Below are 20,512 nucleotides of genomic sequence, written 5' to 3'. Positions count from 1 at the left end.
GTAAGCCACTCTCGGTCGAGTCGTCCGCTCCAGGTAGAGACCCTGCCGGAAACAACTCCTCACAGCCTACCAGACCACCCCCTCCAGCCGGGCCTATGGACCCCGCGAATGAGGTTGGTGCTCCCGCAGCAGAGGAGGTGCTGCTACTCCTCGTTGCCGAGCCCCAGGCTCCAACTTGGGCAAGGCACACCGTACGCTTCCTCCAAACCGGAGAACTTCCCGACGACCAAAATGAAGCTAAGAAAGTAGCCCAAAGGGCCAGTATGTATCAGTTTGTCGATGACACTCTATACAGAAGGAGGCCAAATGGTGTGAAATTGAAGTGTGTCTGCTGGGAGGATGGAAAGGAACTGCTGGCTGAGATTCACAAAGGAATGTGTGGCTCACACATTGGATCAAAGGCATTAGTTGGGAAAGCAATACGGCAAGGATTCTATTGGCCCACAGCCCTCCAACATGCGGTCGAGCTCGTCACGACATGTGAAGCCTGCTAGTTCCGTTCCAGGAGAAAACACCTGCCTGCCCAACCCTTCAGACAATCCCTTTATCATGGCCATTTTTTGTCTTGGGGCTCGATATCCTCGGCCCCTTCCCCAGAGCAATCGGGGGCTTTGAATTCTTGTTTGTCTCTATTGACAAGTTTACAAAGTGGCTGGAAGTGACCGCCATGAGAAAGGTGACTACTCAGTCAGCTATCAAGTTCTTGAAAGAATGGGTGTGTCATTTTCGAGTTCCGGCAAGGATCATCACCGGCAACGGCACCCAATTCAAGAGCCACACCATCATGCAATTTGTTCCTACCCTCGGATGCAAGATCTCATTCGCCTCCGTGGGACACCGTTGGAGCAATAGACAAGCTAAAAGGGCGAATGCTGAAGTGCTACGTGGACTCAAGAAAAGAACTTTCGATGCGCGGTAGAAGCATGACAGGCGGTGGATTGAGGAGCTGCCAGTAGTTCTCTAGTCCCTCAAAACGACACCTAACCGAGCTACCGGGCAGACTCCCTTCTCCCTGGTCTACGGGGCAGAAGTAGTTATCCCCACGGAAGTCATTTATGGGTCCCCTCAAGTGCATGCCTACGATAAAGTAGCGCAAGATCAGAATCAGCGTGACGGCACTATGCTACTTGAGGATAACCTTCTCCGGGCTGCTACGCGTGATGCACGCTACCAGCAAGCCCTGCATTGCTATCACAGCCGCAAGTTTCATGCCTGGTGTCCTGAGGAAGGTGACTTTGTCCTTACGCGCGTTCTGTCCGCCAAGGGTACAAACAAGCTATCACCGTAGTGGGAAGGCCCTTACCGGGTATGAGTCACCAGACCCGGCGCAGTCAATCTGGAGACCGGAGATGGCACTCAGTTGCAAAACTCATGGAATATTGAGCATCTCCGCAAGTACTACCCGGAAGGCACGACGCTATCGGGTGTCAGTGTCAAAACTGCCAGATCTCGGGTAGGGGGTCCCAAACTGTGCGTCTAAGGATCAAAGGTAACAGGAGGCAGGGGACACGATGTTTACCCCGGTTCGGGCCCTCTTAATGGAGGTAATACCCTACTTCCTTCTTGATTGACTTTGATGAGTATAGGGGTTACAAGAGTTGATCTACCTCGAGATCGTAATGGCTAAACCCTAGATGTCTATCTTGTATGATTATGATTGCCTCTACGAAATAAACCCTCCAGTTTATATAGACACTGGAGGGGCCTAGGGTTGTACAGAGTCGGTTTACAGAGAAAGGAATCTTCATATCCGAACGCCAAACTTGCCTTCCATGCCAAGGAGAGTCCCATCCGGACACGGGGGGAAGTCTTCTATCTTGTATCTTCATGGCCCATCAGTCCGGCCCATGTCACTTAGCCCGGACGCCCAAGGACCCCCTAGTCCAGGACTCCCTCAGTAGCCCTCGAACCATGCTTCAAGGACGACGTGTCCGGCATGCAGATTGTCTTCGGAATTGCAAGGCGGCTTCCTCCTCCGAATATAAAAAAGAACTGCATTCGACTCCTCAACGATGATGCAGTATCCACCCTTTGTATCTTTGATTCTGTTACGTGGGCCCTCCATGATACTCTGGACAGCTTTGGCTTCGCATTAAACATCGTATCCTTCGGCTTCTGCGCCTCCGTTGCCTCGGCTACCACGTGTCAGATGAATACGAAGGGTCCAAGCGTTTATACAAATAACATCCTGACGGCGCATGGAAGGCGTCTACTTAAGGAGAGGGGATCTCAGATGCCATTCTCAACTAGGCGGAAAAAATCCTTGGAGCTGGCACAAAGAACCACGCAAACATGGCTGGCACTCCTAGTTCTTCCTCACGCCCTCACGGTCCCCAAAAAGGCGACTGGGAGAGCTGCTCGGTCTCCCACGCCCAGCTGACCAAGCTCCAGGTGCAGGGATATCTTCCTCCCGTGGACCTAGTTCCCGTCCGAGCAGGATTAACTTCCATAAATGGCGAAGCCCTGGCGGAAAACTTCCCCAATCCTTCAGAAGAGTAGTGAGTGTGCTTCGTTTCCTTCCTTTTAAGAGGCGTTGGGTTTCCAATACACCCTTTCCTCCGAGGTCTCCTGGAGTACTACGACCTCTGGCTACACAATCTCCCGCCAGGCTCCATTCCGCACATCGCGGGCTTAGTAGCTCTCCGCGAGCTGTTCTTAGGTTGCGAGGCCCATTTCGAGTTATCGAGGAGACTTTTTTGCCTTGTCCCCTGCTCCCAAAAGGGATCTATATTCGAGGTGTGCGACGCCGAAGTATGTCGTATAGCCGGAACAGGATACCTGTCTGGCACTCCGAAGAAGGCATCCAAAGAGTGGCGCTCAAAGTGGTTTTAAATTGAAGACGTAGTTCTCCCAGACCTAATCCAGCGTGTCCTACCCAAATTTTGCAATGCTCCGCTAAAGAAACACCACAGCTGGCATCCCCAGAGCCTCGAAGAGGAGGACAGTGCGGAGATTAAGAGGCTAATGAGCAAGATAAAGATACTCGCCCAATCCAGACTATCAATAATTGAGGTAATGGCGATTTCAATAACGTGAGGCGTTCAGCCACTCCAATCCAGAGGACTCCCCAAGTGGCACTACAATGGGGTGGATGACGCATCATGCTGCGGGCGCAAGGTTCGGACAACTTTGCTTCCCTGGCCGCCATGTTGGCTAATCTTTGTAAAGGGGAGAAAGAACATTTTACTCTCCTTAAGTGCCGAGAGGGCCTTTCCATGTACAACCCTCCTAGCTGGGTGAGCTTTCGCTTCGTAACCTTACTCAATCCTCATCCCGAGTCGCGCCTAATTGAACTTAATCTGACTATGCTTAACAGGAATGGAGGAAGGTTATCGCGGGGATCTATAGCCCTGCCCCGCAGCAGGAGGATCCTGTTCGAGACCTGGATCCCAGATTTCAAGAGGATCCAGATATATTAATAGAGCTCAAGAACGGTTTTTTTATCAGGCGGGCTACGATGGCACAGAAGTGGCCATCATAGCCGATTATCCCGGCCTTCTCCCCTCCTCCCATGTAAGTACCGAGGAGATGTCTCCTCCAAAAGAGTTTTCTTGTCGCGCCTCACCCACCGCACTGTCTCGTGCTCCAAAGGGGTGGCACTCGTCTCGCCGCGCTGCATCAGAAACATCCCTTAAGAAGGCGACGCCTACGCAGGGTGGATCTTCGAAAAGAAAGGCGGACAGTGATACTGCCGAGCCTCTACCTTCATAAAAAAGGTATGGTTTTTAGTATTCCCTTTGCAGATATACCGAATTGTGACAGTTCCCGCTATGCCACATTTTTCAGGAAAAGCATACGCCAGACTGTGTCCAGAGGCCTCGCTAGTCATGCATCACCCAATCCAAACCCGGACCCTATCTCAAGGACTAGTGTTGATACTGGTGAAATGTCGGAGTGTCCTCTCCCTGAGGATTCGAATGATGTATCTGTTACCAACTCCGAAGTGGAGAGTGCGATGAACCATCGGCGCCGAAGGGCGGCTATGCGTGACCCAACTTTCATCGAAGACGCATTTAATTCCTTCAGCTTAGCGGATGCATATATCCGAGCTTCTCGGGATGGGCTCGCTGGAACCACTCACCAGCTTTCAAAGGATATGCGCGTAAGATCATGTGTCAGTAGCCCCCGAGAATTAAAGAAGTTGACGCAACTGATTTAAGGATCGTTGCATAATCAGTTACTCACGGAGAATAACAACATGTTGCCTCAGGAGCTGGAAAAATGTCGGACCCAGCTAACTGTTGTCATCGCCGAACTGGCGAAGTCCATGGAGGCACCAAACGGTAATGTCCACTACTGTCCGAAAAATATAATCATGTGCCAACCATGTTTTTTTGAAATAAAACTGATATATTTATGACGGCAGGATCGCCGGATCAGCTGGAAGAGAGACTGAAGGACGCGCAGGTGGATAAACAACATGCCAAAAGGCAAGAGACCGATGGTCAACGTATACTAACGTGGACCAGGGATGAGAAGAACAAGTTGCAAGATGCCAACATCAAGCAAGCCGAGGAGCTGAAGGACATACGAGCCCAACTGGTAGATGCCTTGAAAGAGAATAGAAAGTTGAAAGGCGACATATTCAGTATGCTTTTTAACCTTTCTTCCGTAAAGTCCCCTAATGGGAAGTTTAACAAGTTTATTTCTATAGGTGTGCTGACTAGGCGACCCGAAGGAGAGGTGTCCGGATTTCAAGGTGACCTACTACAAGAGCCGTCCAAAGTGCATGATCGAGCCCGAAAGGCAATGAGGAACATTGCTACAGCTTTATGGCCGACCGATTCTCCTCCAGGAAGTATTAGATGGTCTAGAGGAAGAGGAAGTTTTTGAGTCCAAGTAGTAATGTACTTTTATCGACAAACATATCTCTAACCGGATTATAAAATGATTACCATGGTAGTCCTTCCGCTTTATCCTCTGAAATCCAAAGTTTGGAGTGTCTCCGAATACTGTACCGGTGGTAAACACCGAAGTATGTTCAGAAACCAGGCAGTCCGGTCATAGTTGCTTGAACAGACAAGTTGTATTCGGGGAGTTATGTTATATTACACTTGATCGTAAGAAACATCTTCCAGAGAGAATAGTTCCATTAAGGGTTCCTCTCCCTGGGCCAGCATGCGTTGTTGTGCATGCCTGAGCTGTGATGCTAAAAATCACAGTACACATTGTATTTTTGGGGCATGTATCGCAACGAGGGTAGTTCATCTTTTGTCTACCGACCTATTATTCCCTTAAGAACACTAGCTTTAGGCTTCACCCGTCTGAGGTACACGTCCAGATAAGCCGGCTGTAACAATCACAGAGATGCTCCCTTTATGCCCTAGATGAATAAGCGGAAACGTAGGGCATAAGCACAGGAGCCAGCCAACCCAGCTTGGCAAAAACTTAAGTCATAAAGGTGCATATAATGGCGGAGAAAAGATATATATGAGAAGACAATACATATATACGGTGAGCTTGATGCTCGATAAATAATAAGCTTCTGTGACTAGAAGCCCCTAGGTATTGGGTTGATGTACATTTAAGGATGTATACCCCTGGAGTGTGTGGTTTATCCGGACACAGGCTAGAAGTTGTATAAAAACGAAAAGAAGAAAGGGAACAAAGGTAAAAAAAGGTAACGAACAATGAGTCCGGGCTTAGGCGTAGAATCTTTGGAGTCTGGCAGCGTTCTATGGGTTCGGCTCTAGGCGATTGTCCGATGCATTATGAAGGCGGTAGGCTCCTCCAGTGAGAACTTCGTCTATAATGAAGGGACCCTCACATTTGGGCTTGAGCTTGTCCTTTTTCTTCTCTGGTAGGCGTAGAATGAGTTGACCGACATTATAAGTCTTGGCCCGCACTTCTCTGCATTGGTATCTTTGAGCTTGTTGTTGGTAGAATGATGAACGAGCTTTTGCGACATCGCGCTCCTCCCCCAGGCCATCTAAGTCATCTTGCCGATCGAGCACGACCTCTCTCTCTTCGTACATGCGTACTTGAGGTGATTCGTGAATAATATCGCAGGGCAAGACGGCCTCTGCACCGTACACCATAAAGAATGGTGTATATCCGGTCGTGCGATTTGGCATGGTCTGCAGCCCCAAAAGTATGGAGTCGAGCTCCTCAACCCAGTGTTTATCTGACTCCTTTAAGGATCGCACTAGTCTGAGTTTAATGCCGCTCATTATAAGGCCATTAGCCCGTTCGACTTGACCGTTTGATTGAGGGTGATAAACGGAGGCATAATCAAGATTGATGCCCAGATTAGCACACCAAGTTTTTACCTCGTCGGGTGTGAAGTTAGAGCCGTTATCGGTAATGATGTTGTGTGGGACACCATAATGGTGTACGACACCGGATATGAAATCTATCACTGGTTCGGCTTCGGCCGTTTTAACTGGTTTGGCCTCTATCCACTTAGTGAATTTATCCACCATGACCAGCAGGTATTTTTTCTTATAGCTTCCCCCTTTGAGGGGTCTGGCCATGTCAAGCCCCTAGACCGCAAAAGGCCAAGTAATGGGGATTGTTTGTAGGGCGGTAGGCGGCATATGTCTTTGATTGGCGAAAAGCTGGCATCCTACACAACGTTGGACGAGGTCTTGTGCATCTGCTCGGGCCATAGGCTAGAAAAAGCCAGTACGGAAGGCCTTACTTAGAAGGGCCCGCGCTGTGGCGTGATGACCGCCAAGACCAACATGAATTTCAGCCAAAAGTTGTCGCCCCTCTTCTTTGGAGATACCTCTTTGAAGGACTCTGGTAGTACTTTTCTTGTAGAGCTCACCTTCATGAACCTTGTAGGCTTTCGAGCGTTGAACGATACATCAAGCCTCATTCTGGTCCTCTGGGAGCTCTCGCCTATTAAGGTAAGCCAGGAAGGGTTCGGTCCATGGGGCGATCACTGTCATGATTACATGGGCCGATGGTATTATTTCGATGGCCGAGCCCCCGATGATAACGGAATTGTGTTCATAATCTGGGGGTATGATCAGCTCCGGACTGGTCTTGCTGCTCTTGTCCTGCCATACCACAGATGGCTTGAAGAGCCTCTCCACAAAGGTATTGGGTGGGACAGGGTCGCACTTAGCACCCATGCGAGCAAGGATGTCCGTTGCTTGATTACTCTCTTGGGTCACGTGATGAAACTGGAGCCCCTCAAGCCAAGCTGATATTTTAAGTACGGCGTTGCGGTAAGCCGCCGTCTTCAGATATTTGGCATCAAATTCTCTGTTTATTTGAGATATTGCAAGGTTTGAATCCCCGCGCACCTCGAGGCGTTGTATGCCTCATATTTGGCTGTGTTATTAGAGTTTGTATATAGTATTTGGAGCACATAATAGACTATGTCTCCTATGGGGGATGTCAGGACGACACCGACCCCGAGTCCGGCTAGCATTTTAGAGCCATCAAAGTGCATCACCCAGTTGGAATATGTGTCGTACTCTTTAGGGAGTTCGACCTCTGTCCATTCGGCGACGAAGTCAGCCAACACCTGAGATTTAATGGCTCGGCGTGGCTTATATGTTATTTCAAACGGTGAGAGCTCAATGGCCCATTTGGCAATCCGGCTGGTGGCGTCCCAGTTGTTTATGATATCAATAAGTGGTACGTCGAAAGGCACCATGATTGAATACTCTTGAAAGTAGTGTCGCAGCTTCCGGGCTGCCATGGAGACCGCATACGCTATCTTTTGATAATGTGGGTATCGGGATTTGCATGGTGTGAGGACCGTCGATACATAGTATACTGGTTTTTGAAGTGGGAATTTGTGTCCCTCTTCCTCTCATTCGATGATGAGGACCGCACTCACCAGCTGGTGCATTGCAGATATGTATAGCAACATGGGTTCGCCAACGTTTGGTGCGCCTAGGATTGGGTTGCTTGCTAACAAAGCTTTTATTTCTTCTAGTCCGGCTGTTGCAGCATCCGTCCATGCAAAGTGGTTAGTGCATCGGAGCAGGCGATACAATGGCAGTGCCTTTTCTCCTAATATGGATATAAAGCGGCTCAAAGTTGCCACGCACCCGACTAGTTTTTGGACCTGCTTGAGGTCTGTTGGTATAGCCAACTATGACAGTGCTCGGATTTTGGTTGGGTTTGCTTTGATTCCCCTATTGGAAACAATGAACCGAAGCAGTTTTCCGGCAGGAACACCAAAACACACTTTTCCGGATTGAGTCGTATGTCATATCTTTGGAGGTTTCGAATGTAAGGCGTAAGTCATCCACCAATGATTCGACATGCTTAGTTTTGATGACTACGTCATGTACATATGCCTCAACTTTCTTGCCGATTTGCTTTTCCAGGCTCGTTTGAATCATGCGTTGATATGTGGCGCCGATGTCTTTGAGCCCGAAGGGCATGGTGTTGAAGCAGAAGGGCCCGTATATCGTGATGAATGCCCTTGCGACTTCGGCGGATTCCTTCATTTTGATTTGATGGTAACTGGAGTATGCGTCAAGGAAACACAGTGAGTCATGTCCTGCGGTTGCATCAATAATTTGGTCGATGCGAGGTAGTGGGAAGTGATCCTTAGGGCAGGCTTTATTAAGGTCCTTGAAGTGGACACACAAGCGCCTGGATTTTTCCTTCTTTGTCACCATGACCAGGTTTGCTAGCCAGTCCGGATGTTTGATCCCTCTGATAAACCCGGCCTCCAGTAGCTTGGCTAGCTCCTCACCCGTAGCCTGTCGTTTGGTTTCGGAATATCACCGCAACATTAGCTTGACTGGTTTCTATCCCTTCAGTATATTGAGACAATGTTCGGCCAGCACGCGTGGGATTCCTGGCATATCTGAGGGATGCCAGGCGAAGATGTCTTAATTCTCGTGCAAGAACACGTGCAATGCGGCGTCGACCATCGGATCCAGCTGTGCCCCAATGGAAGCTATCTTCTTGGGGTCCGTTGAGTGAACTTGAAATTTGACTATCTCGTCTGCTGGCTTAAAATAAGTTGATTTAGGCCTTTTATCAAGAATTACGTCATCTGTATCCATTGTGGAACGCAGAGCGATGAGCTCCTCGGCCGCCCGGGCTTTGGATAGTGCCTCGAGGTCCAGGGATGCGGTTTTGTTTTCGGCGCGGAGTGCTATGTACGGATCACTAGCGATAGTGATAACACCGTTGGGCTCGGGTATTTTGAGCTTCATGTACCCGTAATGAGGTATGGCTTGAAAGCGTGTGAATGCGTCTCGCCCTAATAGGGCAAGATATCCGTTGTTGGAAGGGGCCACCTAGAAGATTATCTCTTCGGACCTATAGTTCTCCAGTGTGCCGAATACCACGTCGAGTTTAATTTTCCCCAAGCACCTTGCTTCCCGACTGGGGATAATTCCTCAAAAATGTGACTCCAGTCCATTTGAATTTTATTGAGCGTGTCTTCGTAGATGAGGTTTAGTCCGCTGCCGCCGTCCATGAGCATTTTAGTGAAGCGAAAGCCATCTAAATTGGGTTTAGAATCAAAGCGGCTGGTGCTCGGACTGATCGGGCCCTTGGCTCATCACTGGCGTTGAAGTTTATCGCCATATTGTTGCAAGGGTTTATTGTGGCTACGTGATTCACTTCGGCAAGGTCGCGGAGCGTCCTTTTACATTGGTTGTTTGAAGAAAAGGTCTCGAAGACCATAAGCACATTGAGGTCGTTATCCTTGAGGGAATGCCTTGCCGGAGTAGTGTTGGTGAGAATAGCCTCCCCGCTTTTAGCCACCTGCCGGAGTATCCAACATGCCCGAAGGCTATGAGTTGGTTTGGAATTCGGCATCATGTGTATCTGACAGGGCTTGTCGAGCCATTCATCAAGGACAGTTTTGTGTCCCGGTAAGGGATTAATTTTTCTTTCCGAGAAGTAATGATCAGGTGCCCCGTAAGGGTGCATCCATTCTGTCCGGCCGGTGGGTGGTTTAAAGGCCGATGGTTCCCACCGAGTTGTCTAGGCTTTCCAGGCGCTTTCCATTGCACAGTACTTTTGTACTATGTGTGCCAATTCTGCAAAGTGCAGTATGTGGCGCCGATTGAGGGCATTGAGGAACCCCTCATTTGTACAACTACGGCAAAAGACTGAAACTGCATCGTCATCGCAACAATCTTTGATGTTGTTTTTAACAAGAAGAAATCTAGCTCAAAAGTGATAGACTGTTTCCTGAGGTTGTTGTCGTATATACATTAAATATCATATGTCCGGGGGACCGGAATTGCTTGGATAGTATTGATCGTGGTAGGTGGGTGGGGTTAAATCCGAACCCTGACCCACTATGGAATACGGATTTTGAAAAATTCCTGAGATCATTGGCCCATGATCCGGAGTGTCCTGGGGTTTTTTAGACTCATCACCTAATTCTATGTTCGTAGGACAGATGATCTCTTCTCGAGGATGAGTGTCCGACTCATAGGGCTCGGAGATCCGAACATAGTTTGTTTTCAGCATAGGAGGAGTGGTGCCATGAACTTTTTCTTCCACGACAGTCACCAGGTGGGTGATAGGTGGAGACCTGATTTCCCTCTGATTAGGTTTAAGCCCAATCATGTCATAATCTATTGCGCCCCCCAGGGCGGCGATGCGATCTAGCGCAGTTCATTTAAAGACAAGACATTTGCCTGATCCATCTTATCAACGCTTTCGGGGTTCATGCGGAGATGATTTTTGGCAGGCGCCTATGGCGAAATTGCCGATATGGAGGATCTACCCAGAAACTAGGGATCTTCCAGAGGCGATTTGTCGTTGATAACGAGGCGAGCCATCAATCCTTTTATCGACAACACGGAGGATCTCTCAATGAAATAACCAATGTCGGTGTCAAAACCAGCAGATCTTGGGTAGGAGGTCCCGAACTGTGCGTCTAAGGATCGAAGGTAACAGGAGGCAGGGGACACGATGTTTATCCAGGTTCAGGCCCTCTTAATGGAGGTAATACCCTACTTCTTGCTTGATTGAATTTGATGAGTATAAGGATTACAAGAGTTGATCTACCTCGAGATTGTAATGGCTAAACCATAGATCTCTAGCCTATATGATTATGATTGCCTCTATGGACTAAACCCTCTGGTTTATATAGACATTAGAGGGGCCTAGGGTTGTACAGAGTCGGTTTACAGACAAAGCAATCTTTGTATCCGAACGCCAAGCTTGCCTTCCATGCCAAGGAGAGTCCCATCTGGACACGGGGGAAGGCTTCTATCTTGTATCTTCACGGCCCATCAGTCCGGCCCATGTCACATAGCACGGACGCCCGAGGACCCCCTAGTCCAGGACTACCTCATCGGGCACTGCCCACCAGCCAGCCTTTTGTACAGGCCTTGCCTCAATTGCATGTAACCCCTCGTACAAAGTTGGGGCGATGTCCCTGTTCAAGAGAAAATAAAGAAGTGCTGTAGGGGGGCCCCCAACTAAGATTGCATGCATGCATGAGCACACCAAGATCACTGCATAAGCATTGCATGAGCATTTGCATATGCATATAGATAGGATCGCATCCTGCATTCATTCTCATCTACATGAAGTTGGAGGTTCCTGCCGTGAACTTGGCTTCGACAAGGGACAAGAAGATTGGACGGCACAGCAATCCCAGCAAGCCAAACAAATAAGATTTACCTCTTGTCCATTAGTGTTGTGTAAAGCTATAACTTTGCATGAGGAAACCTCGCCTCTCTTTTTAAAACTTAGGTGCTCCCATCCATGACTCAAACGTTGCTTCAGTGAGGATGGTCGTAGTGGCCTTTAGTAAAAAGGAGTTGGCGGGGGGCTGGCCCCTCTGTCTGTCCCCCGATAGACGTAGCTCTCTAGCAGACAAAGAGAATGGCTGCAGGATATCCTGCCGGGGAAAATCATTTATTTTCGTTAAAGACGCGCTCCACCTCTGCATGAGCATACACACGCACTGGTTCCCAACAAGGTTCATCTATTTCATTCATATGCTTATACAAGTACAAGCATTATATAACACAAAGATGGACTTGAGAGATTACATTATTTGAATTAAAATTTGGCGATTGCCTACAAGTTTAAGACTGAAAAAAGATAAGTGCCCTATAATCCCTCTTTATATAAAAAATTATTTGAATTAAAATTTGGCGAAGCAAGACGGACAGGAGAATACTAGCACATATGCCCGTGCGTTGCAACGGGAGAGATATTTCTTTGCCGGAAGCAATGGGAGAGATAATTGATGTGTCCACCAAAAAGTTCACCATAACATGTCAAAGAAAAATGATCAGCATAGCGATGTGATAGAGAGAGGTGTTGTGGACTTCTCGTGGGTCATGTTTGTCCTGTGAGATCTTGATACTGGTGGGATTAGTCGGTGTGTCGGCAACCATCTAACTTGTGCCTTTTTTTCTCCGGGTCCGCCTCTGTGTCGGGGTTGTGTCTACCTCCTCATTTGGTAGCTATGCAGCGACCTTCGGGGCACGGTAGTTTCGACCATTCTCTCTTATGATTGCGTAACAGGATGAATTACTAATTGTAGTGCATAAATCATGTTTCATTAGCATATTTAGCACATCACAAGACACCAATGTCCCTTCTATGTGAAAACATGAACCTTTTAAAATAACTTGAAAACTTTTTGAATTTGTGATTGGTTTTTAAAAAGGAAACCCATTTTGAACATTCAGATTTTTTTAAATGTGTTTCTTTAAACTCGGTCATTATTCCGAGTTTGCGAACATTGCACCAAAACAAGAATATTTTCCATATTTCAAACATTTTTAAAATGATTTTTCTGGAAAATCTCAAATAACTTTGGAAAGCACAAGAAAAAATGGAACGTGTATAAAAATATATACCAATTTTGGAATGAGAACATTTTTTGTATTTCAAACATTTTTCAAAACATAATATATTTGCAAATTTTGGACATTTTTAAAAAAATTCCAATTTTCCTAATAATCTGAACTTTTTTGAAAATTTTGAATTTATGAGAAAAGGAGAAAGAAAAATAAATTTGAAAGGAAAAGACAAAAGAAACGGGAAAAAAAAGAAAAATACAAACATAACACAAACCAAAAGGAAGAAAACGGTGCACGCAAGCTTGGGCGCCCTATGCGGATTTGTGACTATTTTAGAATGAGAGCAAAGATTTAATGTTCCGAAATTTTTTCAAAATGAAATATATTTCAGAATTTTCAAATCAAAATATATTTCAAAATTCGAATTTTTCTGGTATAAAGAACTTTTTTGAAAATTTTAAATTTACAAAAAAAGGGAGAAAGAAAAATAAGCTTGAAAGAAAGAAAGAGAAAAGAAATAGGAAAGAAAAAGATATAGAAACGGAAAAAAGTTTTTAAATATATACAACAAAATTTGAATCGTTCGAAATTCACAATTTAATTTAAAAACATGAACCTTTTAAAATAACGAGAACATTTTTTGAATTTGTGATTGCTTTTGAAAAAGGAAAAACATTTTGAACACTCAGAACAATTTTTTAAAATGTTTTTCTTTAACCTCGGACATTATCCTGAATTTGCGAATATTTCACCAAAAAGAGAATATTGTTCATATTTGGAACATTTTTTAAATGCTTTTTTTGGAAAACCTAAAAAACTTTGGAAAGACAAAGAAAAATGGAACATTTAAAAAACATTTGTACCAATTTTGGAATGGGAACAAAATTTTAATATTCTGAACATTTTTCAAAGAAAATATTTTAAAACTTTGGATCTTTTTAAAAAATCGAGTTTTTCTAATAATATGAACTGTTCCGATTTTTTTTCAATTTATGATAAAGGGAGAAAGAAAAATAAAGTTGAAAGGAAATAAGACAAAAGAAACGGGAAAGAAAAAAAGAAAGAAATGGAAAAAGAAAAATAGAAACATAACACGGAACCAGAAAAAACAGTTCAGCCCAGCTAGTGGGCCCTGTGCGAATTTGTAAATATTTTACGCTCAGTGCGATTAATAGGAGTTTTCCAGTTGCATGGGCACAAAATTAATAGAGTTTGCTGCTATTTGATGCTCACTGCAATATAACAAAGAAAAATAAAACGGGTCAGCCCAGCTTGGTGGCCATGTGCGAATTTGCTGCTATTTGACGCTCACTGCAATAAATAGAGTTTTGCTACTTACGTGGGCATGAAAATAAACGGGCTGGCTTTGCTGGGCCACACTATTGGCGGCCCATGTATGAAATTCGGGCGTTTTTCCTTTTCTAATAGAGAACGAACAAAAAATTAGTACCACCTCGAATAGAAAAAACTTTTCGATGGTGAACGGATGAAAAAATTGGAGAAACGCACCTTGCTTTATTAATAGGTATAGAAAAGGAGCACTTAGGAGAGGGCGGTGACGAAGGGGCTGACAGAGCGGTCAATCGCCACGGTCCGCAGGTGGCGTGCACTCAGGAGTTGTGCAAGGTGACGAGCAAGGCCCATCGCCCCTCCAAAACATAAAATGGGGAGAGAACAGGGAGGGGCAGAAATGGTAGCGGCATCGGCCAGAACGGGCATGCAGTGCTACCGTCGCTTCAGTGGACAGGAAGGCGCACCTCTCGTCGACAACAACCCCAAGACCTCCGGGAGGGGCAATGCTGGGATTACGAACGATCTTCGGCCTTGCCTCCCGGCTGAGCCTTGAAGAGACCAAGAGATTCGCCACGCCAAGGACCAGGCTCACTCCCCAAGCACCAGCACCAGCATGTGGCAATAATAACCCCAAGCAGCAGCCCAGGGGCTGGCCCCAGGCTCTTCTCTTCGGCATCACCGGCGGAAGCAGAGAACAAGTGAAGAAGATAGGGAATGTAAAGATGTATGACTCTGCCTTCCTCCCCCTCCCTTTTTATAGGCCGGGCAGGGAAGGGCAGCTGCTCCATGAACAGGTGGTCACCGCCGTCCTCCGCCAATTCAAGGCAGGTGGACCCTCTCCAAGATGCTCTCCCGCACCACGTGCCTCCGTTACCTACCCCGCGCGATGCATGCAACATACGTGGCCAAGGATAAGGGAGCGTTGTGGGTAGAGTAAATAGGCAGTTTCTACCCCATGCGTTAAAGTAATTCACGGGCCATCACTGGAGCGGCCCCACCACTATTGGCTTTACACCACGCGCGGGGAAATTGGAAACCGTCCTGAAATCAAGGCTGATGAAGCAGCAATGGAAACCTCAATGGTCAACCCCTTCGGCAACCCTGCCTGTGCACTTATTAGGCCTTACCTGACGATGCTCAACAGCGAGTTTGGGGCAGGCCCGGGGGCTTCTGTCGGTGCAACAGACGCTGGGTCTGTCGCCCAAACTGTGCACAGGAACGGGAACAAGATTGAAGTACCAGTGCACGTCAGAAATTGAAGGACCAAGAGATTCGAAGAGCCAACATGCAGTTTAGAAGGACGAAGATCAAGCTAGAGGAGCAAGATACCAACAATAGAAGGGCCTCCCTTGCTGGGCAAGCGAGTCTGGCAAGGGGCGAGGCCATCGCCAGAAGCATGCGACCCAGGCACCCCGGCAAGTTCTGCCGGGGCTCGCGGGCGCGGAACCACCCCACCAACTACTCAAGCACGACCAACATCGTCAATCAGTGTGGCGTCAATCGCAGGGTGATTAAGTGGCAGCCATTCGCCACATGGCAGCCATTTCCTATAGAAGGAACCCACAGATGACACTCATCCTGCGACATGTCAAAAGAGCAGGCGCGGAGCTGGCAAGATAGCCCGGGGAGCCTTGTCGGGCAACCAGTGATGTGACACTAAGCAATGCATTTAATGCACCCTGTCAGCCCGCACAGTTTGGTATGATAGCATTGTTTTCTATCATATCAGTTGATAATGACTACTTTGCCATTGTGGTGATCCCTTAATCTATAAAAGGAGGCCCATGGCACCCGTAGGAGGGCTTAGAAGGTTAGAAAAGTTTACCAACCCATACGCGCGTAGTCACAACTACCCATAGGCAACCCTTGCCGGGCAAGTGTACTGTGCCTCACCACCTCCATTCCACCATCAATCCACCAAAGAAGGAGTAGGGTCTTACGCCTCATGGCGGCCCGAACCTGGGTAAATTGCTTGTATGCTCTCTGTCGTGCTGCCGTGCGCTGGTCTGCTCTTTATGCAACGCGACGTCCCCCTGCCAAACCAGCAAGGGGCCTCCTTGTCCCATAGGTGGCCGTGGATATCCCGCGACACCATTGATGGAGGAATACGTCGAGGAAGTGAGGAGATTGAAGAAGCACTTTGACGGATTGCAAATAGAGCATGTACCCCGTGTGGAAAATAGCATAGCTGAGCATATGTCAATGTGTGTTGCGCAGAAGCTTCCTATGGAACCATGGACTTTTGTTCTCCATCTCACTCAACCCTCCGTATACCCGGCAACAATGGCCTGAAAAAGGAGAAAGTTGGACTCCGGTAAGCCTCTCCTGGTAGAGTCGTTCGCTCCCGGCAGAGACCCTGCCGGAAACAACTCCTCACAGCCTGCTAGACCACACCCCCCAGCCGCGCCCATGGACCCCGTGAGTGAGGCTTGTGCTCCCGCAGCAGAGGAGGTGCCGCTAGTCCTTGTTGCCGAGCCCCAAGCTCCAACTTGAGCAAGGCACATTGTCCACTTCCTCCAAACCGGAGAGTTTCCCGACGACCAAGATGAAGCTGAAAAAGTAGCCCGAAGGGCCAGTATGTATCAGTTTGTCGATGACACTCTATACAGGAGGAGGCCCAACGGTGTGAAATTGAAGTGTGTTTGCCGGGAAGAAGGAAAGGAATTGCTGGCTGAGATTCACAAAGGAATGTGCGGCTCCCACATTGGATCAAGGGCATTGGTTGGGAAAGCATTTCGGCAAGGATTCTATTGGCCGACAACCGTCCAAGATGCGGTCGAGCCAGTCATGAAATGTGAAGCCTGCCAGTTCCATTCCAAGAAAACACACCTGCCTGCCCAAGCTCTTCAAACAATCCCTCTATCATGGCCATTTTTGGTCTGGGGGCTTGATATCCTCGGTCCCTTCCCCCGAGCAATCGGGGGCATTGAATTCTTGTACATCTCTATTGACAACTTTACAAAGTGGCCGGAAGTGACTGCCATCAGAAAGGTGACTACTCAGTCAGCTATCAAGATCTTGAAAGATCTGGTACGTCGCTTTGGAGTTCTGGCAAGGATCATTACCGATAATGGCATCCAGTTCATGAGTCGCGCCTTCATGCAATATGTTCATGCCCTCGGATGCAAGATCGCATTTGCCTCTGTGGCACACCCTCAGAACAATGGACAAGCTGAGAGGGCAAACGCTGAAGTGCTATGCGGACTCAAGACAAGAACCTTTGATATGCTACAGAAGCACGGCAGGCGGTGGATCGAGGAGCTGCTGGTAGTTCTCTGGTCCCTTGGAACGACACCAAACCGATCTACCGAGCAGACTCCCTTCTCCCTATTCTACGGGGCAGAAGCAGTTATCCACACGGAACTCATTTACAGGTTGCCTGGAGTGCTTACCTATGATGAAGTAGCGCAAGATCAGCACCGGCGTGATGACACTGTGCTACTCGAGGTGAACCGTCTTCGGCCTGCTACGCGTGCTGCACGCTATCAGCAAGTCCTGCGTCGCTATCATAGCCACAGGGTTCACGCCCGGTGTTTTGAGGAAGGTGACCTTGTCCTTAGCCGCGTTTAGTCCGCCAAGGGTACAAACAAGTTCTCACCGAAGTGGGAAGGCCCTTACCGGGTAGTAAGAGTCAACAGACTTGGCGCAGTCCGTCTGGAGACCAGAGATGGCACTCAGTTGCAAAACTCATGGAATATTGAGCAGCTCCGCAAGTTCTTCCCGTAAGGCGTGGTTGTCGAGCCTTGCCTGGCAGCCACCCTTTTGTAGAGGCCTTGCCTCAGCAGCATGTAACCCCGTGTACAAAGCCAGGCCGATGACCCTGTACAAGAGAAAATAAAAAAGTGCTGTGGGGGGCCCCCGTCCAAGATTGCATACATGAATGAGCATTCCAAGAGCACTGCATAAGCATATCATGAGCATTTGCATATGAATATAGATAGGATCACATCATGCACTCATTCTCATCTGTATGAAGCTGCAGGTTCCTGCCGTGAACTTGGCTTTGACAAGGAGTTGAGAAGATTACCCGTCACTGCAATCCCCAACAAGCCAAATAGATAAGTTCTACCTCCTGTCCGTTAGTGTTTTGTAAGCTATAACTTGTGCATAAGAAAGTCTTGCCATTCTTTTGAGACTTAGGTGCTCCCATCCTTGACTTGAACATTGCTTCGGTCAGGATGGTCGCAGTGGCCTTTGGTAAAAAGAAGTTGGCGAGGGGCTAGTCCCTTTCTCTGTCACCCGGTAGACGCAACTCTTTGGTAGACAAAAAGGGTGCCGGGAGGATAGCCTGCCAGGGAAAACTCGTTTATTTTTATTAAAGAGGCATCTCACCTCTACATGGACATGCACGGGTTCCCGGCCAGGTTCATCTTCTTCATTAATATGCAAATATAAGTACAAGCATTATAGGACACATGCACGGACTCGACAGATTACATTATTTGAATTAAAATTTGGATAGTGCCTATAGATTTAAGATTGAAAAAAGATAAGTGCCTCGTGATGCCCTTTCTTGCTCCTCTCCTCCTAGACATGGCCGTCGAAGGCGATGAGGGCAAAAGGAGAGCTTGGGCAAGAGCCCAGCCCGCCCCCTCGTGCTCTAGGAGAGGTAGCCCGATGGGAACAGGAGCGTAAGGGAACGCCTCGATAGAGAGCACGATCGAAGGCAACCATGTCGACCACCGCCGCCAGTGCCAGTAGGACTCAGCAAGGCTGGCACAGCTGCAACCCGAGACGAAGCCTGCCAGAATCTAGCTAGAGGACTGCTAGAGGAACTCGAGAGCACCATCCGCACCTCTAGATCCAACTCCCTAGCAAGTCGCATTGCCGGGAAGGAGATGCGAATTCAAATGATGGTGATTCCGCCTGATGAAGACGGTGCAGGCAGCGATCTGCTGGAGTCAGAGTCGTCGCTCCCCCGCCCGCTATCGTCATCATTGCCGTCACTGTCCTCCTCGTCCCTTTCGCTCGAGGAGGAGATTTCGTCATCGGTCGAGATCTCCGTGCAGCACGCTAAGCGACCTCCCGAGCGCCCGAAGATCTTGACGGAGAACATGCCATTCTCCATTAATTTGAACTAGAGAACGTGCCCCCTCCGAGAAGCCGTGAGCACGGGCGAAGGTCTTCCAGTCGTGGCGGAGGTACATTACGTGAGGGGCAGGGAAGTCGACAACAACCCTTTATTCTGCCGTTCCCACAACCCCTCATGTGCAACCTTAGAGCATGTGGTTGTTTGAGCGCCATCTCCCGCGCAAAGGGAGTTGCAAGGTGAAGGTGACCGAGCAAGGGCTTCTACAGCCTGATGATGAATTCCCCAGGTTGGTCCCCGACATGGCCTTCCATCGGGGGAGGAGCCACCGGTGGGGGCACTACCAAGGCACCACCCCGCCCTCCTCCTCCTCGAGCACTGCGGCGACCTCGACCTCGTCCCCTTCCTCCTCCCCTTAAAGTGGGTTCCGCCACCGTCGGGCCCGGAGGAGGAGGGATGCGATGTCGAGTAGAAGCCCTCGTCGCCGTCGCTGGGACACCGCCGCGTTCTCGCACTCTCACCATGACTAGGAGGGAAGGATTGTGGAGAAGAAGGCGAAGAAGTGTGTGCAGAGAGACACCTCCCCTGTCCCTTCTTATAGAGGGACGAGGCAGGGGGCTGGCTCCTCATAAAGGAAATGTCCACCCCGCTCCTCCAATGCGGCCTCTCTGCACCCTCTGTGGCTCTGAGCATCAAGGCCGACCCTCTGTTCCAACCATCAGCACTCGGTTTTTGGTCATGGCACTCCTCCCCGTGCCTTCCGCATCCACCACCTACCACACCCAATGCATGCGGAGCATGTGGCATATGCGTACGAAACGGGAGGTAAGTGGGATGGCAGTTTACACCCTGTGATCATGGGGCAAGGAGAATCCATAGGCCATGATCAAAGTTCTCCCACAGCCCTGCGAATGAATCGCGAAGAAATCAAAAACGGACTCAAACCCAAGGCTAATGAAAAAGAAAAGAAGACATCAAGAAACTAGCCTCTTCAGTAACCTCGCATGTGCACTTACTAGGCCGTACCCCGACAACACCCTGCAGCGCATTCGGGGCAGGCCCCGGGGCTTCTGTCAGTGCAACAAACCCTGGGTCTGTTGCCAAGACCGTGCACAGGAACGAGATCAAGATTGAAGCACTAGCCCAAGTCAGAATCCAAGATACTATGAGATTCGAAGGACCAACATATAGATCAGAAGGACCAGGATCGAGCCAGAGAAGCAAGAGACTACCAAGAGACGACCTCCTTTGCCGGACAGGAGAGCCCGGTAAAGGGCGAGGCCACGCCCAGAAGGAGACGATCAAGGCATCCCGGTAGGGCCTGCCGGGACTCATGCAGACCAGACCACCTCACCAATCACTCCAGCACTACCCACGTCATTGATCTGTGTGGTGTCAAGCCGCAGAGTGACTAAGTGGTAGCCATTTGACACATGGCGGCCTCTCTCTACAGGAAAAACCCAGAGATGACACCCGTTCGGTG

Source organism: Triticum dicoccoides, chromosome 2A (genome assembly GCF_002162155.2).
Source record: "Triticum dicoccoides isolate Atlit2015 ecotype Zavitan chromosome 2A, WEW_v2.0, whole genome shotgun sequence".
In the NCBI taxonomy this organism is placed as follows: domain Eukaryota; kingdom Viridiplantae; phylum Streptophyta; class Magnoliopsida; order Poales; family Poaceae; genus Triticum; species Triticum dicoccoides.
This window is presented reverse-complemented; position numbering follows the sequence as displayed.